This window comes from Hyla sarda, chromosome 6 (assembly GCF_029499605.1).
Source record: "Hyla sarda isolate aHylSar1 chromosome 6, aHylSar1.hap1, whole genome shotgun sequence".
Classification (NCBI taxonomy): domain Eukaryota; kingdom Metazoa; phylum Chordata; class Amphibia; order Anura; family Hylidae; genus Hyla; species Hyla sarda.
The window spans coordinates 11,352,001-11,377,307 of NC_079194.1; the positions used below are offsets into that span (position 1 = coordinate 11,352,001).

The 25,307-nt window shown below is 45.6% G+C and overlaps 1 protein-coding gene and 1 pseudogene across 1 annotated transcript in view; both read right to left on the reverse strand.

Moving 5' to 3' along the window:
- Window positions 1-25,307, reverse strand: part of LRRC8D (leucine rich repeat containing 8 VRAC subunit D) — a 112,701-nt gene that overhangs the window by 67,255 nt on the left and 20,139 nt on the right. The window lies entirely within an intron of this gene.
- LOC130278010 (U2 spliceosomal RNA) lies at window positions 3,556-3,663 on the reverse strand (annotated as a pseudogene).

A 25,307-nucleotide genomic window follows, 5' to 3' on the forward strand; every position in this document is an offset into this window, starting at 1 on the left:
GACGAAACGAATTTACTGTAAATTCGCTCATCTCTAAAAATTAACTCTTACATATTTTCAAAGCAGCACAAGAGACCTTTGAAAATGTGTGGAGAATTATTTTTTTAATAATTAATGTAATTAATATCGCTGGAACAGAAATTACAGCAGTTTTTGAATATTTCCCCCTCAGTATGTATGTATATATATATACCGTATATATATATATATATATATATATATATATATATATATATATATACACACATATACATACATATACACACACGCACATATACACATACATATATATATATATATATATATATATATATATATATTTTTTTTTTTTTTTATTTATATTTTATCCTAAGGAAGGAGATTTTTCCTGAACATTTTATCATGACATCAACACAATATAAATTAAAGGGCAACTCCGGTACTATCCTCAGTATATGGGCCCAGTGTCTTATCGCTGGGGGTCCAACTGCTGGGACCCAAAGCGATCACGTGCCCGGTGCCCCAGTTCTCCTTATGCACAGAGCAACCACTAAGCCAGTGTTTCCCAACCAGGACGCCTCCAGCTGTTGCAAAACTAAAACTCCCAGCATGCCCGGACAGCCAAAGGCTGTCCGGGCATGCTGGGAGTTGTTAGCTGTCCGGGCATGCTGGGAGTTGTAGTTTTGCAACAGCTGGAGGCGCTCTGGTTGGGGAACACTGCACTAAGCGGTGACGGGTTGACACGCCCCCTCCATGCACCTGTACGGGCTGTTTAAAGTCAGCATGGTGCGGCTAGCTGCGTGTGGTCCAGGCTTTGCGCCAAAGAGTTCAACTTTGGCCATTATCGCACAAAGTATGAAACGAAAATCTGTGCTTAAAACATGGCCACAGGCACAAATGGTGAAGAACCATCTGAGCTGGCAAAAAAAAATCGCATCATACATGTGACACGCACATGTACCGCACCTTAAACCAAAAAAGTGCACCAACTGACCAGACGCACAGGAATTAATACGTGACCCCCTAAGTTTTATTCCACAACGCACCAACATTTCTAGTATGAAATAACTTAAAGGGGTTATCCAGGAAAAAAAACTTTTTTCTATATATCAACCGGCTCCAGAAAGTTAAACAGATTTGTAAATTACTTCTATTAAAAAATCTTAATCCAATCAATAATTATCAGCTGCTGAAGTTGAGTTGTTCTCTTCTGTCTGATAACAGTGCTCTCTGCTGACACCTCTGCTCGTCTCGGGAACTGCACAGAGTAGAAGAGGTTTGCTATGGGGATTTGCTGGGCGGTTCCCGAGACACGTGTCATCAGAGAGCACTTAGACAGAAAAGAACAACTCAACTTCAGCAGCTCATAAGTACTGAAAGGATTAAGATTTTTTAATAGAAGTAATTTACAAATCTGTTTAACTTTCTGGAGGCAGTTGATATATATATTTAAAAAAAGTTTTTCCCTGGATAACCCCTTTAAAGGGGTACTCCGGTGGAAAACATTTTCTATATCAACTGACGACAGAAATTTAAACTGATTTTTCAATTATTTCTATTTAAAAATCGTAATCCTTCCAGTACTTATCAGCTGGTGTATACTACAGAGGAAGTTCTTTTCTTTTTAAATTTCCTTTCTGTCTGTCAGAAGTAATTTACAAATCTGTATAACTTTCAATTAAAAAAATCTTAATCCTTCCAGTACTTATCAGCTGCTGAAGTTGAGTTCTTCTTTTCGGTCTGACTACAGTGCTCTCTGCTGACACCTCTGTCCACGTCAAAAACTGTCGAGAGTAGGAGCAAATCCCCATAGCAAACCCATCCTGCTCTGGACAGTTCCTGACATGGACAGAGGTGTTAGCAGAGAGCACTGTAGTCAGACAGAAAAGAAGAACTCAACTTCAGCAGCTGATAAGTACTGGAAGGATTAAGATTTTTTTAATAGAAGTAATTTACAAATCTATTTAACTTTCTGGCACCAGTTGATTTAAAAAAACACACAAAAGAAAGAAAAAATAATAATTCCACCAGAGTACCCCTTTAATCCTATAAGACCACAAAGTGGGCGCCAAACAGTTACACATGAAACGCTAAAAAAATAAATCTACATATTCATTATGATTTCCCATTCAATGAACATTTCAAACCCAAATTATTTTCATTGTGGAAACACAAAGTAAATGCCCCCGTGTCCCGTATACAGAAATTAAAATGTTTCGTTTTTGTTGCTCCATAGAACATTGTAGACAATGCAGAATGATTTTGCGTAGCGGCAGAGCGCCCATAGTACAATACAAACAGCCTCAGGTGGGGACGGGAGGTGAAAGGCCGGCGGTGCGCCGCACACAGGGAGACGTGTTTACAGAGAGGAGAGCTGAAGGTTTTATGTGAGGAATAACAATGATGGAACACAATTATTCTATGAAATACATCGAGCAGCCGGATCGCAACGCATTAGACTATCAGGTCCCAAGGAAGTGGAAAAATTGTGACAATTGATACAACTCATATTGAGATCAACCGGTAAAAGTGCGATGGGACGCAATTGTTTTTTGTTCTTCACTAGGAAACGCTCCGGATACATATCTGAAACAGCATTATAGTTTTTTTTTTTTTTTGGCGCACTGCCATATCAGGTCACTGCATAGGGCGACTGAAGCTAGCTTCAATATCGGCCACCGTTCCCTAAAATCCAATGAAAGGTAGGGATCAACCGATTATCGGTTTGGCCGATATTATCGGCCGATAATCACGATTTTGGACATTATCGGTATCGGCAATTACATTGCCGATATGCCGATAATGCCACGCCCCCTGCCCCGGCCAGAGACCACCGCCGCTGTCCCATTGCCTCCCCGATCCCCAGTTTATAATTACATGTTCCCGGGGCATGTGCTACTTCTGGCTCCTGCGACGTCTTGTGCGCTGCGCAATGATGTGTGACGTCCTCAATGCGACGTCACCGTCAGTGCGCACAGTGACAGCTAAGGACGATGCCGGAGCCAGAAGTATCGCGGACCCCGGGTCCGGGAACAGGCAATTATAAAACCGGGGATGGGGGAGGCAATGGGGCAATGGGGCAGCGGTGGCGGTTGGACTAGGGAGGACCCCTGGACAGGCAGGGGGAGAGAAGCGTGCGCTGGCGGTCTCTGGCCCCACAAAAGCCGCTGCAGTTCATTGACTTAAACCGCCCCGCTTTAAATCATTGATCTGTGGGGCTGGAGGGGGGGGGGGGGGTGAATAGCCAATAACTTATACCAGAATATCTGTATAAATTATCGGCTATCGGCCTGAAAGGTCACAGATTATCGTGTCGGCCCTAAAAAAATCGATATCGGTTGATCCCTATTTAAAGGGGTTCTCCGCTGTCAGCGTTTGGAAAAGCCGGAAACTCGTGACATCATAGCGCCGTCCCCTCATAATGTCACACCCCGCCCCCTCAACGCAAGTCTATGGGAGGGGGCATGAGTCGTGACGCCCCCTCCCATAGACTTGCATTGAGGGGGTGGGGCTATGACATCACAGGCTCCTGGTGCCGGCTCCAGTGTTCGGGGCAGTTTGTTCCAAATGCTGAGCATCGGATTACCCCTTTAATATATGGTCCCCAGATAGGGGACGTATCTGATATTAAACTGATAATAACAGATACTACACATGATCTTAGCCAAAAGGCCAAGAAGCGATAAAGGGATGAGCTAATTTATGTCAGGTTTGGATTGACCGAGGCCTTCACTATATGATGATCTGTCATCCTCCTGACCGAGGTCTTCACTATATGATGATCTGTCATCCTCCTGACCGAGGTCTTCACTATATGAGGATCTGTCATCCTCCTGACCGAGGTCTTCACTATATGAGGATCTGTCATCCTCCTGACCGAGGCCTTCACTATATGAGGATCTGTCATCCTCCTGACCGAGGCCTTCACTATATGAGGATCTGTCATCCTCCTGACCGAGGCCTTCACTATATGAGGATCTGTCATCCTCCTGACCGAGGCCTTCACTATATGAGGATCTGTCATCCTCCTGACCGAGGCCTTCACTATATGAGGATCTGTCGTCTCCTGACCGAGGCCTTCACTATATGAGGATCTGTCATCCTCCTGACCGAGGCCTTCACTATATGAGGATCTGTCATCCTCCTGACCGAAACCTTCACTATATGAGGATCTGTCATCCTCCTGACCGAAACCTTCACTATATGAGGATCTGTCATCCTCCTGACCGAAACCTTCACTATATGAGGATCTGTCATCCTCCTGACCGAAACCTTCACTATATGAGGATCTGTCATCCTCCTGACCGAAACCTTCACTTTATGAGAATCTGTCATCCTCCTGACCGAAACCTTCACTATATAAATAACTGTCAGCTCCTGACCGAGGTCTTCACTATATGATGATCTGTCATCCTCCTGACCGAGAACTTCACTCTATGAGGATCTGTCATCCTCCTGACCGAGGCCTTCACTATATGAGGATCTGTCGTCTCCTGACCGAGGTCTTCACTATATGAGGATCTGTCGTCTTCTGACCGAGGTCTTCACTATATGATGATCTGTCATCCTCCTGACCGAGGCCTTCACTAAATGATGATCTGTCATCCTCCTGACCGAGGCCTTCACTATATGAGGATCTGTCATCCTCCTGACCGAGGCCTTCACTATATGGTGATCTGTCATCCTCCTGACCGAGGCCTTCACTATATGGTGATCTGTCCTCCTCCTGACCGAGGCCTTCACTATATGGTGATCTGTCATCCTCCTGACCGAGGCCTTCACTATATGATGATCTGTCATCCTCCTGACCGAGGCCTTCACTATATGAGGATCTGTCATCCTCCTGACCGAGGCCTTCACTATATGATGATCTGTCATCCTCCTGACCGAGGCCTTCACTATATGGTGATCTGTCCTCCTCCTGACCGAGGCCTTCACTATATGGTGATCTGTCATCCTCCTGACCGAGGCCTTCACTATATGATGATCTGTCATCCTCCTGACCGAGGCCTTTACTATATGATGATCTGTCATCCTCCTGACCGAGGCCTTCACTATATGAGGATCTGTCATCCTCCTGACCGAGGCCTTTACTATATGAGGATCTGTCATCCTCCTGACCGAGGCCTTCACTATATGATGATCTGTCATCCTCCTGACCGAGGCCTTTACTATATGAGGATCTGTCATCCTCCTGACCGAGGCCTTCACTATATGAGGATCTGTCATCCTCCTGACCGAGGCCTTCACTATATGATGATCTGTCATCCTCCTGACCGAGGTCTTCACTATATGATGATCTGTCATCCTCCTGACCGAGGTCTTCACTATATGAGGATCTGTCATCCTCCTGACCGAGGCCTTCACTATATGATGATCTGTCATCCTCCTGACCGAGGCCTTCACTATATGATGATCTGTCATCCTCCTGACCGAGGCCTTCACTATATGAGGATCTGTCATCCTCCTGACCGAAACCTTCACTATATGAGGATCTGTCATCCTCCTGACCGAGGTCTTCACTATATGATGATCTGTCATCCTCCTGACCGAGGCCTTCACTATATGAGGATCTGTCATCCTCCTGACCGAAACCTTCACTATATGAGGATCTGTCATCCTCCTGACCGAAACCTTCACTATATGAGGATCTGTCATCCTCCTGACCGAGGTCTTCACTATATGATGATCTGTCATCCTCCTGACCGAGGTCTTCACTATATGAGGATCTGTCATCCTCCTGACCGAAACCTTCACTATATGAGGATCTGTCATCCTCCTGACCGAGGCCTTCACTATATGATGATCTGTCATCCTCCTGACCGAGGTCTTCACTATATGAGGATCTGTCATCCTCCTGACCGAGGTCTTCACTATATGAGGATCTGTCATCCTCCTGACCGAGGTCTTCACTATATGAGGATCTGTCATCCTCCTGACCGAAACCTTCACTATATGAGGATCTGTCATCCTCCTGACCGAGGTCTTCACTATATGAGGATCTGTCATCCTCGTGACCGAAACCTTCACTATATAAATATCTGTCGGCTCCTGTACATTTATCAAAATATATATTACAATAAGATTTTTTTTGCTACGGGCAACAAAGAAAATCTTACTATAAGACCGTGATAAATCTCCTATTTAGCACGGAATTGTTGCCTGTGCAGGGACACGCCCTATTGACAAGGGAAATGGTTACACCCAATTGTCAAGTTACTCACATATTTTCAGTAGCAATAACAAAAGAAACATTTTATAGTTTAAGTGTATTTCCAGAGTTTCAGGTCTTTGTGTTCTTCATCCACAGCAGTGGTCTTAACCCCTCAAAGACACAGCCCATTTTGACCTTAAAGAAGTACTCCGCTGCTCAGCGTATGGAACAAAGTTTTTTGAACGCTGGAGACGGGAGCTCATGATGTCATAGCCCATAGCTAAGGGAGGGGGCTTGACGGCTGTCCATAGCAGGATTATAAACGGAATGTCCACGGCAGGATTTATGAGATAACTGGAAACTTTTACTTGAACTTTTATGCAACAGTCTTTACAATTAAACATTTTTTCTTGAGGTAACTGGGATGCAGGTTCCTCACAGGCTTTGCTGGGATAATTATAAGATTTGAGTAGAATAGTAGTCACAGAGGATTGGTAGGTTGATCTTTTTAACTCACGGTTTTAGGGGCTGCTGGTCCTTTAGGATTTGGCCTAATTGAGATGAGATTGAAGATATGCTGATTCTGCTTCCTTAATAGTCCGGAACTAAGAGAGAGAATTTAGTGACTACAACCCCCTTATATATTAAGGAGGCTGGACTAAGCTCATTGGTCAGCAAACCTGTAGGTCCTGAACCCAGTGAACTCTGGGTAAATCACATGACCTGGGAAGGTCCTATACATTTATTTTACCTATACAAAGGGTAAATAATATACATATAAACACAATTATATGAGGCGACCAAGGGGCAAGCCCTGCAGGAGAGCCCTGTGGAGATGGAGGAACTCTAGCTGAGGGGACTTAACACAGGGACAGGACAAGGTCATGTACCGGTACACCACAGTTACATCTTGGAAAATTACAAATTTATGGATGTGGTCCAGGATTCTGCATGTCCACCTCGATACTAAAGTCTATGGGAGTTGTGGAAACACATAGTGGAAAACATTCAGGCATACAGCGGGCCCATACTGTAACTCTAATGATATAAGGGAGCAGGATCCTCTCTTCTGTGTGAGCAGGTATGGAGACATCATAGCAGACAGTCCACACCCACTAGCTCAGGGACGACTGAAGAACAGATATGGGGCCTGCAGAGGGGAAAACTGGTGGAAAAGGTCATATATGCCCAATATAAATAAAGTCACCTGAAACAACAGCTTTGCATATTTTCTCACGCTTAAGCTTTGCAGGACTATTTTTCCAAACAACACATGGAAATAAAAGTACTTAAAACAAAAAAAAAATGACTGCACTAGTCTTATAAATAAAAAGTGATTAATCCCATGTGTGCTAGAAATAACTAATGTGTGTGTGGTCACTAAGCCCCCAAAATTCTCTGCGAAATACGAGATGAGCAGAACATGGGATAACAAAACGAAGACCAAGGACCAAGAGCACGTTAGGGAACTATTTCTATGGCTTAAAGGGGTACTCCAGCGCTGACATCTTATCCCCTATTCAAAGGATAAGGGATAAGATGCTTGATCGCGGGGGGGTCCTGCCGCTGGGGACCCCCGTGATCTTCAACGCCGCACCCAGTTACAATCAGCCCTGGAGTGCGCTCGCTCCGGGTCTGATTATTGGCGATCACGGGGACAGAGCATAGTGACGTCATGTCTCCGCCCCCGTGTGACATCACGCTCCGCCTCCTCAGTGTAAGTCTATGGAGGGGGCTGATTCTAATGGGGTGCGGCATGGAAGATCAGGGGGTCCCCAGCGGCGGGACCCCCGCGATCAGGCATCTTATCCCCTATCCTTTGGTTAGGGGATAAGATGTCTTAGCGCCAGAGTACCCCTTTAAGGATATACAGTAAAATCTCCATTAGTAGACACCCCCCAAAAGGGGACAGTTTTTAATTCACTGGCAGTGCCCCATAAGATTTAATGTATTTGCACCCTCCGAATAGAGGACATTCCCAATATCGGATGCGGACACACCCAAAAAGGGGACAGGCTCATGTGCCAGTGTAATGAAAAATTCTGTGTTTTAAAGGGGTATTCCTGGCCAAAACTTTTTTTTATATATCATCAACTGGCTGCGGAAAGTTAAACAGATTTGTAGATTACTTCTATAAAAAAATCTTAATCCTTCCAATAGTTATTAGCTTCTGAAGTTGAGTTGCTGTTTTCTGTCTAACTGCTTTCTGACGACTCACGTCCTGGACGTGACCTCATCATTGAGCAGTTAGACAGAAAACTTCAGAAGCTAATAACTATTGGAAGGATTAAGATTTTTTAATAGAAGTAATTTACAAATCTGTTTAACTTTCCGGAGCCAGTTGATATATAAAAAAAATCTTTGCCTGGAATACCCCTTTAAGAGAACGGTGTTAGACACACAATATACACTGCTCAAAGGGAACACTTATACAACACAATGTAACTCCAAGTCAATGACACTTGTGTGAAATCACACTGTCCACTCAGGAAGAACACTGATTGACAATCAATTTCACATGCTGTTGTGCAAATGGAACAGACAACAGGTGGAAATTATAGGCAATTAGCAGGACACTACCAATAAAGGAGTGGTTCTGCTGGTGGTGACCACAGACCACTTCTCAGTTCCTATGCTTCCTGGCTGATGTTTTGGTCACTTTTGAATGATGACGGTGCTTTCACTCTAGTGGTAGCATGAGACGGAGTCTACAACCCACACAAGTGGCTCAAGTAGTGCAGCTCATCTAGGATGGCACACCAATGCGAGCTGTGGCAAGAAGGTTTGCTGTGTCTGTCAGCGTAGTGTCCAGAGCATTTAGGCGCAACCAGGAGACAGGCAAGTACACCAGGAGACATGGAGAGGCCGTAGGAGGGCAACAACCCAGCAGCAGGACCGCTACCTCCGCCTTTGTGCAAGGAGGAGCAGGAGGAGCACTGCCAGAGCCCTGCAAAATGACCTCCAGCAGGCCACAAATGTGCATGTGTCCACTCAAACGGTCAGAAACAGACTCCATGAGGGCGGTATGAGGGCCCAACGTCCACAGGTGGGGGTTGTGCTTATAGCCCAACACCGTGCAAGACGTTTGGCATTTGCCAGAGACAACCAAGATTGGCAAATTCCCACTGGTGCCCTGTGCTCTTCACAGATGAAAACAGGTTCACACTGAGCACATGTGACAGACATGGAGACGCCGTGGAGAACGTTCTGCTGCCTGCAACATCCTCCAGCATGATCGGTTTGGTGGTGGGTCAGTAATGGTGTGGGTGGCATTTCTTTGGGGGGGGCCGCACAGCCCTCCATGTTCTTGCCAGATGTAGCCTGACTGCCATTAGGTACCGAGATGAGATCCTCAGACCCCTTGTGAGACCATATGCTGGTGCGGTTGGCCCTGGGTTCCTCCTAATACAAGACAATGCTAGACCTCATGTGGCTGGAGTGTGTCAGCAGTTCCTACAAGAGGAAGGCATTGATGCTATGGACTGGCCGCCCGTTCCCCTGAATCCGATTAAGCACATCTGGGACGTCTCGCTCCATCCACCACAGACTGTCCAGGAGTTGGCGGATGCTTTAGTCCAGGTCTGGGAGGACATCCCTCAGGAGACCATCCTCCACCTCATCAGGAGCATGCCCAGGCGTTGTAGGGAGGTCATACGGGCACGTGGAGGCCACACACACTACTGAGCCTCATTGGGACTTGTTTTAAGGACATTACATAAAGTTGGATCAGGCTGTAGTGATTTTGAGTGTGACTCCATATCCAGACCTCCAGGGGTTGATGATTTCCATTGATAATTTTTGTGTGATTTTGTTGTCAGCGCATTCAACTATGTAAAGACGAAAGTATTTCATACGATTAGTTCATTCATTCAGATCTAGGATGTGTTATCTTAGTGTTCCCTTTATTTTTTTGAGCAGTATAGATGGTCACGTGACATGCGCACACCCCCCCTTTTATCCCCTGTACCACACTGCTTTTTCCTTCCCTCCTCCCCCTGTTCTTCTTACCTGGCCAGCAGGCTCAGGTGCAGGGTCTCTCAGCGGGTTTGACGCTCTCCTGACATCCTCTGAGAGGCTGTGAGGCACTGACGAGTGATGTCACTAGTTACTGCCTGTAGCTGCTGCTGCTGCGCTCAGTAAGTGCAGCGCAGAGGACGTGAAACCCACTGAGAGCCCCTGCACCTGATGGCCAGGTAAGAAGAACAACAAGGGAAGGAGGGAAGGGTAAAAGTGATTTGGTACGGGGGAAAAAAGTGGAAATTAAATGGCACAGGGGGTGGTAAAGAAAGGGTTATTAATTTGCACAGAGGGTAATAAAGGGGCAATGAAATGGCAAAGGGGAGGGAGTCAAGGGGAAATGATGTTGCACAGGGGGTGATGATTTGGAACAGGACACAGGATATAAAGGGGGAATGAAATGGCCCAGAAGAGTTCAAAGGGGGAAAATGAAGTGGCATTGGAGAGATCAAGAGGTGGAATTAAACATCACTGGGAGATTCTACTGTTAATATAGTAATACAGTAATGAAGGAGTTAATACATCAACTATGATCATTATAGATTAAGCTATTGTCTGGATGCTTGGAGTTCCTCTAATCTACTGGATGTTCCCATGGCTTTTTTTGTTGCACATACTGTAAATTACGCCTTTGTTCACACCACTGTCACAGCTGCCGTTAAATTAAACCAGTGTTCCACCATCTGTTACAAAACTACAACTCCCAGCATGCCCTGATAGCTGTTGGGTGTCCGGACATGCTGGGAGTTGTAGTTTTGCAACAGCTGGAGGCACACTAGTTAGGAAACACTTTAAACACCTTAAACCGATTTCTTGTATACTTAATAAAATAATGTTATCTCCTAAAAGCCCACTAGGGGTCCCCATACCATGCAGAACATAATCCTGTCCGGCTGCAGCATCATCTCTGTCCCAGGTGAAGCCCAGGCAGGGACAAAGTCCAGGAAGTGAGGGGGCGGGACTAGCACTCCTCTGTGCTCACTCCTGTCCTATCAGACAGCAGCATGAGAACAGAGAGGAGGGGGTTACAGAGCAGCCTGCAGTGATTGCATGAAGAGAACCAGCACACCAGACTCAGGGAGGAAGTGAAGGCATGGTGAGTGAGGGCGGGCTAAGTGCTTGCCTCGGACATGCCCCTTCCTGAGCAGTGGATGTCATAATGAGTGAGCAGCAGAACAGATAGAAGCTAGACACATAAAGACATGTAAAACATCTGCATGACCTAGTGATCAACATATAGAAGAATTTATTTTTATTTTTTATTTTTTTTAAGACTGTTAAAAACTGCTAAAATGATGCAGCATTAGTTAAATGACGGCCATCAGAGTGATCGCCAATGTGCATTCTTACCATCAGGTGTCACATGACTATAGTAACCAGTAACTGCCAGTAAAAGCGGGCGCAGCTTCCTGGCACGCGCCATATTCCCGCGTCATACTGGAGCTATTGTATGGAGGTAACATTGATCTGTGACCCGATCCAGGGCAGCCTTGCTTATTTTGCGCGTCATTCCTAATATTTTGCTTGTTTTGACGTATTCTTATTACTGTCAGTTCTTTTCCCTTCTCGTTTGTTTTTTTTTATAATCAGGACACAGAAATAAGATAATACACGGCCGTGATCTCACATGTACTTTGTATTCTCTGGACTTTGGACGCCTAAATAAAAGACATAACATTTATAAAGGGAAACTAAACATCTGCTACTTCCCAGCAACGTAAATAGGACTAAATGTCCAGTAATGTGCGAACCGCAACACGCGCGTAAACCGACGGATAAAAGAAACATAATACACAACTACATCACAAGGTTAGAAAATGGTTGGCCATTATTAAAGGAGTACTGCAGCCACAGACCCTTATTCAATATGTGTCTGATCGCGGGGGGGGGGGCGTCGCTGGGACCCCCCCCCCCCCCCCCCGCGTACGATCTCTGTGCAGCACCTGCATTCTATTTGGGAGATGTAACGTCACACTACACCTCCCCCTCCATTCATGTCTATGGGAGGGGGCGTGGCTACAGTCACGCCCCCTCCCATAGACATGAATGGAGGGGGGCGTGGCGTGACGTCGTGTCTCCAGTCCCATAAACAAAGAGGTTTCCAAGACTGGAGACGCAGCCCGTTGCTGCATGAAGATCGCAGGGGGTCCCAGCGGAGGGCCCGGCGATCAGACATCTTATTCCCTGTCCTTTGATTAGGGTACAAGATGTATTTGCCCGGAATACCCCTTTAACTAGGGATGTCCCTTTACCATTTTTTTTTTTTTTTTAAGGCAGAGTACAAACACCAATACTTTCTTTTAAGTACTCGCCAATACCAATTAAGATATTTTCTTTCAATGTCATGTGACAGTTTTTTTTTGTTTTTAATTGAAATTGTTTAAAATTTAATTTTTATTAGAGGAAGAGCATTTTTTTATATATGTAAAAAAAAAAAAATTCTTTAAAGGGGTACTACCGTGCTGACAAGTTATCCTCTATCTAAAGGGGACCCCCACGATCTCGCACGCAGCACCCCGCTCTCATCAGGCCCCGGAGCAAACATCCGCTCCGGGTCTGATGAGGGGGCGGTGATCGTGACGACACAGCTCTGCCCCCGTGTGATTCACGCTCCGCCCCCTCAATGCAAGTCTATGGCAGGGGGCGAGACAGCTGTCTCGCCCCCTGCTATAGACTTACATTGAGGGGGCGGAGCGTGACGTCACATGGGGGCAGAGCCGTGATGTCACGATACTCCGGCCCCGTGGTCGGCAGTTATCAGACCCAGAGCGATCTTCGCTCCGGGGCCTGATGAGAGCGGGGTGTTGCGTGCGAGATCGCGGAGGTCCCCAGCGGCGGGACCCCGCACTATCAGGCAACTTATCCCCTATCCTTTAGATAGAGGATAAGTTATCAGCACGGTAGTACCCCTTTAACTTTTTGAAAAGGGGGGGGGGGGATTCAAACTTTTATTAGGGAAGAGGTTAATTTATTTATTTTAATTTATTTTTACACATTTCCTTTTCACTATTTTTTTTAGTCTTCATAGGGGACTATTACGCACTGATCAGTACTATGCCATAGTGTAACATTGATCAGTGTTAATCGGCGCTCCTGTACTACAGCCTGCCATGGCTATCTACAGTATAGGAGTGACGATCAGACGGCACAGAGCACAGGACCCCGGGCCGCCCTCTCAGTTGATCGGGACACCGTGATTTCACTGCGGTGATACCTATCAGCACCCCTGAGCTAACCGGCAGTTAATTTCAGGACTTTAAGACGGCACAATCAACTTTGATGGCAGCGTCTTAAGGATTAATGCCGGACATCACCACAATCATGATGTCTGACATTAGCCACGGGTCCCGGGTATGATGCACGCTGAATAGTTCGGTAGTGTGCAAAGGTACCGCCGTGATAACTACCGGCAATGGTCCCACGGCAGGTATCGGATTAGGTATCAGAGACATTTGCACGAGTACAAGTACTGGTGCCAATGTCCAGTATAGGTCCTGATACCGACACCAGAATTAGTATCGGGCCTAAGCTTTATAAATATATATATATATATATATATATATATATATATATATATATATATATATATAACCTTTTGTAACTTGTGTAATGACGCCTACATTTATTGTTCTATCATTCTGGTACATTCTAATGGGTTTCAGGCTTTGAGGCCGCCCCGTACACGGATTGCACCTTTATTACCTTCATTTCTTAGACACATATGTAAAGTACAATGCATAAACCACATGCAGTTACCATGGCTTGGACAGGCCATCTATAAGCAGATTTACACCCACTATCCTGCACAATGACTTCTGCAAAAGTTGTAGAGCATGCCCAGAAAACTCCTCCTCCACCTCCCTACACAGGGCATACAGCATGCCCACAAGACTTTTCCCAAAAATTAATAGGAGATAATTACATCTCAACTCCACCCCCTTCATGCACAAGGACCTCTGCACAGGCAACATAGCACGCCCCAAAACACTCTCCAATAGAAGATAATAGGTGATGATAAAAGCTTCCCTCCTACCCTTCCCTGCACAGGACATACAGCATGCCAACAACACCCTTTCATAGAATTCAATAGGCAATGATCATATCTCAACCGCACCCCCACAAAGGAAACAGAGCATGCCCAGAATACTCTCCCACAGAAGTCAATAGGTGATAGCTACAGCTCACCTTTTTTTTTACCTCCTTGTGCAGTGAACTCTGCACAGGTCATAGAGCATGCTCACTAAACTCTCTCATAGAATCCAATAAATCATAAGCCTGAAAAAGGTTTGTAACGTCCACATGGTCGCTCTTTGCAGGACAAACAATATGTCTGCCCCCATAATGTAAAAAGAAAACAAAAAAAATATATAAACATTTTTATTGTATATTATATATATTTACACACACACACATATACACACTTTTTTTTATTATATTTATTTAAATACATATTATACATGCTGCAAACATATAATGTTGGACACAACATCTCTTAGCTACAATTACTATAAACGATATCCAGTCAAAACATTGGGTGACATTTCCTAATCCTGTCTAGTACTTAGTGTAAAATTAGACTAGACAGTCTGAAAATGCACCAGATTTATTGCGGCGGCTCAGGCTTATTTTAGTAAATCTTTTCCCTTTGTGTTTAATCTCTGCAATTGGGAAAACACTGAACAATATTTCGCAGGAAAATCATGCGGTGGGTATCATGCAAAGTCCACAAGTCTGTGTGTGAACAGCGCTTTAGAGGACGGATCCTGCATCTACATAGTGAGAGTCAGATTCGCCTCGAAGACAACGGCGCTGTTATTTATTGTTTTATTGTTAGAGAAGAACGGAGAGAAAGCAAGGCGGAAGGACAAGATAAGAGGAAACCTGCAAGAAGCAATAATACACTATACAAATGGTCTGACCTTGAAGCCTCTGTAGATAATAAACTATTGGACACAATATAACTGCGAACAGAAGGAATGGCGCACACTCATACATGCTACTGTAATGTGAAATGCATATATATATATATATATATATATATATATATATATATATATATATACACACACACATACACACACAGTAGTCCCTCAAGTTACAATATTAATTGGTTCCAGGACGACCATCGTATGTTGAAACCATTGTATGTTGAGACCAGAACTCTATTGAAACCTGGTAATTGGTTCTAAAGGCACCAAAATGTCATCCAAAAATAGGAAAAAAGTGAGGATTAAAGAAAAAAAAAGTAGATAAACAATACAGATAAAGCAAATCCTTACATATAAAAGTAAGAAAGATCTGCTGGGAGCTGTAAATCACTGTCTATTTCAGTGTTTCCCAACCAGGGTGCCTCCAGCTGTTGCAAAACTACAACTCCCAGCATGCCCGGACAGCCTTTGGCTGTCCGGGCATGCTGGGAGTTGTAGTTTTGCAACAGCTGGAGGCACCCTCGTTGGGAAACACTGGTCTATGTAGAGGACAGGAGCTTCTTTAGGGTCCTGTACAGTACTCAATGTCCTAAAAAAGTTAAATGGAGTCGACCTTACTTGGTGTCCAAAGAAGCAGCTAACCCTGGTACAGGTAAAGAGTACAGAACATGTAATACCTCCCTGTACTGTAGGGGGCGCTACCAGACACCAGTCAGTGCATACACTTCAGTAATACAGGTAAAGAGTACAGAACATGTAATACCTCCCTGTACTGTAGGGGGCGCTACCAGACACCAGTCAGTGCATACACTTCAGTAATACAGGTAAAGAGTACAGAACATGTAATACCTCCCTGTACTGTAGGGGGCGCTACCAGACACCAGTCAGTGCATACACTTCAGTAATACAGGTAAAGAGTACAGAACATGTAATACCTCCCTGTACTGTAGGGGGCGCTACCAGACACCAGTCAGTGCATACACTTCTGTACTCTACCTGTATTACTGAAGTGTATGCACTGACTGGTGTCTGGTAGCGCCCCCTACAGTACAGGGAGGTATTACATGTTCTGTACTCTTTACCTGTATTACTGAACATGTAATACCTCCCTGTACTGTAGGGGGCGCTACCAGACACCAGTCAGTGCATGTACTTCAGTAATACAGGTAAAGAGTACAGAACAAGTAATCCCTCCGTGTACTGTAGGGGGCTCTACCAGACACCAGTCAGTGCATACACTTTAGGACTACAGGGGTTTTACCAGTGAATGCCCATTCTGATTGGTCGGTTCTTCCAGCCATTGACATGTTTTGCAGATTCCATAGCATTGTATGTTGAGTCTGGTTTCAAGTTACAATGGTCCAGAAAGACCATTGTATGTTGAAACTATTGAAAGTTGAGGGATCACTGTATATATATATATATATATATATATATATATATGTATATACACACACACACACATATATACACTGCTCAAAAAATAAAGTGAACACTAAGATAACACATCCTAGATCTGAATGAACTAATCGTATGAAATCCTTTCGTCTTTACATAGTTGAATGCGCTGACAACAAAATCACCCAAAAATTATCAATGGAAATGAAATGTATCAACCCATGGAGGTCTGGATATGGAGTCACACTCAAAATCACAGTGGAAAACCCCACTACAGGCTGATCCAACTTTATGTAATGTCCTTAATACAAGTCCCAATGAGGCTCAGTAGTGTGTGTGGCCTCCACGTGCCCGTATGACCTCCCTACAACGCCTGGGCATGCTCCTGATGAGGTGGAGGATGGTCTCCTGAGGGATGTCCTCCCAGACGTGGACTAAAGCATCCGCCAACTCCTGGACAGTCTGTGGTGGATGGAGCGAGACGTCCCAGATGTGCTCAATCGGATTCAGGGGAACGGGCGGCCAGTCCATAGCATCAATGCCTTCCTCTTGTAGGAACTGCTGACACACTCCAGCCACATGAGGTCTAACATTGTCTTGTATTAGGAGGAACCCAGGACCAACCGCACCAGCATATGGTCTCACAAGAGGTCTGAGGATCTCATCTCGGTACATAATGGCAGTCAGGCTACCTCTGGCAAGCACATGGAGGGCTGTGCGCCCCCCCCCCCCCCCCCCCCCCAACGAAATGCCACCCCACACCATTACTGACCCACCGCCAAACCGCTCATGCTGGAGGATGTTGCAGGCAGCAGAACGTTCTCCACGGCGTCTCCAAACTCTGTCACATCTGTCACATGTGCTCAGTGTGAAACTGCTTTTATCAGTGAAGAGCACAGGGCGCCAGTGCCACAAAAAATGAGCAGGTATACTCCACTTCCTAAGTAACATAGGATGCGGAAAATTTGTTGTTGCGCATTCTTTAAAATATCCATTCAATTAGGTCTCAAATTTTACGCAGAAAACTCAGCCAGAAAAACTGCACAAATGAAAAATATGGCGCAAATCTTTATATAAAAGTATCAGACACTTTTGCAAACGCAGAAAGGGGTGTGGCTCACTGAGAAAGGGGAGTGGCTTACTGGAAAAGGGCTTGGTTTGTGTGTCAAAAGAAAAAAAAACACCCAAATTTTGGTGCAAAGTAGGCCGAATATATATAGAATATATAAAAAACAGTCGGAGGTACTGGCGCATTTTTTTTTAGCCTGTCTAGTTCAGTGGTCTTCAATCTGTGACTCTCCAGATGTTGAAAAACTACAATTCCCTGCCTGTACTCAGCACAAAGCTAGTCTGCAGTCAGAGTTTTTGATAGTTAGTAATTATTTAATTAAATATCCCTGACTTTTGCAGTGCGGTGTGGATTATAGAGTATGGTCTTTGTCAGTGTTTTCCAACCAGGGTGCCTCCAGCTGCTGCAAAACTACAACTCCCAGCATGCCCGGAAAGCCAACTGCTGGTAGTTGTAGTTTTGCAATATCTGGAGGGCCACAGTTTGGATACCACTGGTCTAGTTAAAGAATTATATGGGATTCTATCGCATTGTGTCTTTGCTATATCTGAGCCTTGTAAGCAGCAGCGTGCGACATTCTTTTCCCTCCACGTCTCTTATCTTCTGGATTATGTCCTTGCATTTCCTTGAGATGGCCCATTATTTTTCGGAAATGTCCGCACTATCGGTTTATTAATGCTCCCAGTTTTGCTTTATCATGAGACGCTGCTGGTTCTGGTATCTGATTCCTGGCAGCAGGTTCTCCCCGGGTTTTGGATAAAGACGCTTATTTCTTGTACAGCAGCGAAAGATTCAGCCCGCGGCTCCAACACGATGGAAATGATCCTGGATCACACTTATTGTATATGGGAAAAGAACTGAGCACTTGTAATGTGACGGATACTACTGGTAATATAACAATCATTATCTGATGGTGATCATGTGACTCCAGACTAAGCCTGCCACAGACGTTGGCCAAATGCTTTTTTTTTTTCTTTAGCCAACCGTCTTATGTTTTAAGGAGGAGGGGTAAGCCGCTGCCAAACTCCTTCATTCTTTACTGACCCTTCTGGCCTCCCTAAAGATCTCTGCCCCCCCTCCAGACCCCTCCCTGCCCCCCTCCCTCCAGACCCCTCCCTGCCCCCCTCCCTCCAGACCCCTCTCTGTCCACCCTCCCTCCAGACCCCTCTCTGTTCACCCTCCCTCCAGACCCCTCTTTGTCCTCCTCCCTTCAAAACCCTCTTTGTCCCTTTCTCCTCCAAAGTCCTCTGTCTCTTCCTCCTCCTCCAGATTCCTCTTTCCCCTTCTTCAGTCACCTCTCTCCTCCTCTGTCCTCTTCCAGACACCTCTGTCCCCCTCCTCCAGGCCCCTCTGTTCCTTTCTCCTCCAGACCCCTTTATAATTCTCTGGACCCCACTGTCCCCCTCTTCCAGGCCCATCTGTCCCCCCCTCCTTCAGACCCCTCTAGCAGCGCCAAATCAAACAAAAGTATCAGACATACTAAAATCCAGCTGCCTAATCCTTCTTTCCTCAAACATCTACTATTGCAGAACAGACAGATGGCCCCCATACATCCCGAGTTCGTCAAATAGAATCTAACATGTATGGCCAACTGTAATGCAGTCGTATGAACAATATGGTGCTGTGCCTTCATGACCCATATGTTCATATACATGGTTGTATTATGGATCCATGTTACACCGATTCATCTACATCTTCCATAGTCTGCTTTGGGAATGTACTATGCTCTATTCCTATACCCATTACATGTACCCTAAAAAAAATATCAAGGTTTTTTATTTTTTTAATTATTTTTTTTATAAATCAGGTCTCACACTGACCATTTCCAAAACAGTGGTCTAAAGTCATTGGTTCACATTTATCAGAAAATCTGCTGCATATTCTCCTATGAGCAGACACACAGGGATACTAGGCAGCAGCCCTGTGTGTGCAGTAACTGTGGGCCCACCTCCAGACCTCACTGCGCACACAGGGCTGTGGCAGGTCACCCCGTGTGTCTGCTTATAGAAGATTACGCTGCATATTTCCCGCTGTGCACCAGATTTTGTGTGTGATCCTACCCTAAAGGGTAATTCCACTGGCACAAATTTTTTATACTGGATAGGGCTACGTTCTCCAATCCCCCACAGCTGCTATTTTAACAGCTCCTGACCTATATGACCTACTGTCCCACAAGAACTTCCCTCTTTGGTGACCCGCTTCTGCCAGCGTCTGGCAGGCTTTACATGTCAAAGGGAGCAGAGGGGACCGATAGCCATCAAAACTGGATCTGCGGGGGAATCAGAGGTGGAAGTAAAGAATTCTGCTCCCTGAAGACCCCTTTAACCAGATAAAAAAATTATAGCAGACTAGTAAAGTAATGACCACATCACACTAAAATACAAAAGACCGCCGATTCATCCGGTGACAATGACCCGGGCTAGGAACACGGGCAACGGTGACTTATAATGGAGGTCAACAGGTTAAGAGGTCACAATGCGACATTCTCCAGAAACCATCACGAGGAAAACTGTCGGGATCCAGAAATAGGAAAGTGAATCAGCAAGAGCCTGAGCCGAGGCCGATCCCTCCTAAATGTGAAGGTAGACAGATCCCTCCTAAATGTGAAGGTAGACCGATCCCTCCTAAATGTGATGGTAGACCGATCCCTCCTAAATGTGAAGGTAGACCGATCCCTCCTAAATGTGAAGGTAGACCGATCCCTCCTAAATGTGAAGGTAGACCGATCCCTCCTAAATGTGAAGGTAGACCGATCCCTCCTAAATGTGAAGGTAGACCGATCCCTCCTAAATGTGAAGGTAGACCATGCACACTGCGATAGATCTCATCCTTAGGTGTAGAAGACGTAAAACGGCCATATTATGCCTCACAATACATCTATATCACATGGTTTTCACCCTAATGAATATTAATGGGCACTGTCACTTGGAAAAACTTTTGACACGTCCTAAAAACATGGAGAGAGTTTTGATCGGTGTAGGTCTGAGAGGAGAACGAGGCAGGAGAAGACAACATTCAGCACATTCTCTCCTGGCTCTGGGTCACATGATTGAGGTACGGTCTTAAGTATATGGAGCCTGTCTTGACCTTGTGACACAGCGCAAGGTGAGGAGCGCACAGCCTTCGCTCGACTCGTTCTCCTAATCGGTGGAGGTCTGAACACTCAGATCCCCAACATTAAAAAAACCTTAAAGGGGTACTCCACCCCTAGACATCTTATCCCCTATCCAAAAGGATAAGGGATAAGATGTCTGATCACGGGGGTTCCGCAGTTGGGGACCCCCGCGATCTCCATGCTGCACACATAGTTGTTTAGAGCAGCGGGTTCAGTGCCGCCCCCTCAAAGGGTTCAGTGCCACGCCGCTTCAATGCAAGTCTATGGGAGGGGGCGTGACGGCCGTCACGCCCCCTCCCATAGACTTGCATTGAGGGGGCATGGTAGTGGCGTCATGAGCCTCCGCCTCGCCGGTTCGCTCTTTGCACCGGATGTGGCGGGACTCCCAGCGGAGGGAGCCCCGCAATCAGACATCATATGTCCTATCCTTTGGGATAGGGGATAAGATGTCTGAGTACCCCTTTTAGACTAGATTCACACAACAAAGTTCCGATCAAATTCCGCCACCCAAAAAAAAGAACTTGTTCATGCTTCAGGTGGAATCCGTTATACAGATATTGCCGTCTACGGGGACGGCAATATCCATGTGGTCCAAGTGCCAACTGATTCGATTGGCGCTGGCCGCATCCGGAATCAGCAAGAGATTCCGTAACACGAACCTACGTGTTTCGGGCCGTCCCAACAGATGAAGTTAGGGAACAGCTGAATTTTAACGTCCGATACTTTTTGTCTTGCCAAGATATAAGCCAACGCAGGAGGTATCCGGTGCGGGGACGGCAGCGGTATCTGGCAGCTGCTTTTTTTCTCCCCTCCCCATTGAAATCTTACTCATGCCAGGCCAAGCCAAACGCTCATGTGCAATACTTGGCAATCAGGACAAATAGAATGAACATTTGGTCGACTCAGACGGCCATTTAAAAAAAAAAAATTACGCTTTCTATCTTGCGCGCAAACACATAAAATACTTGAAAAAAGTGCAAACACTCGAATTACATAAAACTCATTAATAAAAAAAAAAAATTGGCTCCATAGAAAAACCGTGCTCCATAAAAAGTGAATTAAAAGGCTACAGAAAGCAATAAAAAAAAAAAGTTTACATTTGGGGCTCATTTTGCTTATAAATACAAGTGATCTGTTGAGCCCCGAAATATTTAATTTAATAAAAAGATAAAAATAAAAAACGCGTTTGACATATAGATTGGTCAAAAGTTTCACTCCTGAGCCAGGGAAGTTCATGGCAGTGTGTGCTTCACTCCCCAGCTGTCAATCAAATCCGACCTTTTTGCTATGTAAGTCCATGCAGCAAAAATGTCAAGTCTGACAGTGATAGCAATGCTTTAACCCCTTAAGGACTCAGGGTTTTTCTGTTTTTGTAATTTCGTTTTTTTTTTCCCCCCTTACCTTTTAAAAATCACAACCCTTTCAATTTTGCATCTACAGACCCATATGATGGCCTTTTTTTTTTTCTTTGCGTCACCAATTCTACTTTGTAATGACATCAGTCATTTTACCCAAAAAATCTACGGTGCAACAAAAAAAAAAAAAAATCATTGTGCGACAAAATTGAAAAAAAAGAAAACACAATTTTGTCACTTTTGGAGGTTTCCATTTCTACGCAGTGCATTTTTCGGTAAAAATAACACTTAATCTTTGTTCAGTAGGTCCATATGATTAAAATGATCCCCTACTTCTATAGGGTTGATTTTGTTTTACTTCTGGAAAAAAAAATCATAACTACATGCACGAAAATTAATACGTTTAAAAATGTCATCTTCTGACCCCTATAACTTTTTGGTTATGGTGGTATGAGGGCTAATTTTTTGCGCCGTGATCTGGTTTTTAATCGGTAAAATTTTTTTTTTTTATCTGACTTTTTGATCACTTTTTATTCATTTTTTTATGGTATAAAAAGTGACCAAAAATACACTGTTTTGGACTTTGGATTTTTTTTACGTGTATGCCATTGACCGTGCGGTATAATTAACAATATATTTTTATAGTTCGGACATTTACGCACGCGGCGATACCACATATGTTTATTTTTATTTACATCGTTTTGTTTTTTAATGGGGAAAGGGGGGTGATTCTAACTTTTATTAGGGAAGGGGTTAAATCACAATTATTAATTTTTTTACACTTTTTTTTTGTAATGTTATAGCCCCCCATAGGGGACTATAACATGCATTACATTAATTACAGGCACTGATCAATGCTATGCCATAGCACTTAGGGATCGACCGATTATGGGTATGGCCGATATTATCGGCCGATAATCACGATTTTGGGCTTTATCGGTATCGGCAATTACCTTGCCGCTAAGCCGATAATGCCCCGCCCCCCGCACCGCCCCCACCGCACCGCGACGCCCCCCCCCCCGACCTGCCGCACCGCAACCGCCCCCCCCCCGACCCACCGCACCGCATCGCACCCCCCACCGTAGTGCTGGGCGGTATACCGGTATGGATTTTTGCCCATATCGCTATTCCGGTCGGGCCCCTCCCCCACCCTCCGAGTCAATAAAAAAGATTAAACTTACCCGTAATGGGGGTGGTCCGGGCCATCCATCCTTCCTTCCTGTAGTGTCCAATGGCATTCCGGGTGGAGGGTGAACCGGTCCGGGCTGTCTTTCTCCGGGGGTCCTCTTCTCCACTCCGGGCAGGCTCCGGCCTAGTACGCTGCATAGACGCCGCTACGCCAGGTGCGTCGCTGCACACGGGCGTCACTGCGCAGCGGCGTCTATGCAGCGTACTAGGCCGGAGCCTGCCCAGAGTGGAGAAGAGGACCCCCGGAGAAGAAGGACAGCCCGGACCGGTTCACCCTCCACCCGGAATGCCGCCGGACACTACAGGAAGGATGGATGGCTCGGACCACCCTGACAGGTAGGGGGAGAGAAGCGGATGGTGGCGGCGCCCTATGGCACAGCAAAAGCCACTGCAGTGCATTGATTTAAAGCGCCCGCTTTAAATCAATGATCTGCAGCGGTGTCGCGGGTGGATAAATAGCCGATAACTTATACCGATATTCCGGTATAAGTTATCGGCTATTGGCCCTAACCTCCACCGATTATCGGTATCGGCCCTAAAAAAACGATATCGGTCGATCCCTAATAGCACTGCATTGATCAGTGTTATCGGCGGTTGATTGCTCAAGCCTGGATCTCAGGCTTGGAGCAATCAATCGCCGATCGGAAGTGGAGGAGGCAGGTAAGGGACCCTCCTTGTGCGTCCTAGCTGATAGAGACACCGCGGTTTCACCGTGGAGGTCCCGATCAGCCCGACTGAGCTGCTTAGAAGGTTTAACTTTCACTTTAGACGTGGTGATCAACTTTGATCGCCGCGTCTGAAGGGTTAATGCTGGGTATCACCGCGTCCTGCGTCGTTACGGCGTTAAGACCATGACATCTGTAATGGTAGCAATAGACAAGTGGAAGGGTTTAAACTGTCTGTTGCAAAACTACAACTCCCAGCATGCCCAGACAGCCTTCGACTGTCTGGACATGCTGGGAGTTGTAGTTTTGCAACAGCTAAAGGCAACACTGGTTGGTGTAAACTGATCTATACCAAGGTTGACTCACAGTAGGCAATAAATCTATAGGAAAAAGTCAAAAGCAAAGAAGGTCACTTAAACATTAACTTCCTCTTCGTAAGAAAAAGGACATAACCGGCGTACAGACCGCGCACATAATCATTAGCCGCGGGAGCGCAAAAATAAAGTTCTAAAAGTGCTGAACACAACTTACTCAGTGAGCCGGGATACGGGGCCAGAGACCGCAGATAAAACATGGAGCGCTTAATCGCGTAGAAAGGTCACATCTCCGAGCGGAACGTAATTCAAGATTCCATCCCAGAATTGTCGCACAAATCACCCGAAACGTAGACATAATAAAAACGTCTCCGCTGTTATTGTAGTTTACAGAATGTAACAAGAAGCATTTATAAATCTGGGTTTTTGTTTGTTTAGTTTTTTTCTTAAAATGTTGCACGTCTCATCGTAAACCGTAAGGGTGCGTTCACACAGCGGAATGTCTCCATAGACAGAAATGCAGATTCCACAGGTTAAAGGGGTACTCCGCCCCTAGACATCTTATCCCCCATTCAAAAGGATAGGGGATACGATGCGGGAACCCCGCAATCTCGGCTGCGGCACCCCAGACATCTGGTGCGGAGTGAACCATGATCTGTGCCGGATGACTAGCGATGAGGCTCATGACGTCATGGTACGCTCGTGACGTCGCGGTCAAGCCCCCTCAATGCAAGTCTATGGGAGGCCGTCACGCCCCCTCCCATAGACTTGCATTGAAGGGGCGTGGTCATGACGTCACAAGCCTCCGATGCGGCACCCAACGCTCTAAACAAACGCCGAGTACAGCAGGGAGATGGCGGGGATCCCCAGCAGCGGGACCCCCGCGATCAGACATCTTTTGAAGCTAGGCCTGCCACCAAACCTTACTGCACACCTGCGGTGGGGGGAGCTCTGTGTGTCTGCTCATAGCAGACTCTGCAGCGTTATTCCTGCAGCGTAAAAAAAAAAACGCTGCGGATGTGCTATGTGCGACACTACCTTAAAAAATTTAATCCGGTGTGAAAAATTGTATTTAAATAAAACTATCACCCCAAGATATAGGACTTACTAAATTAGTGTTTTTGA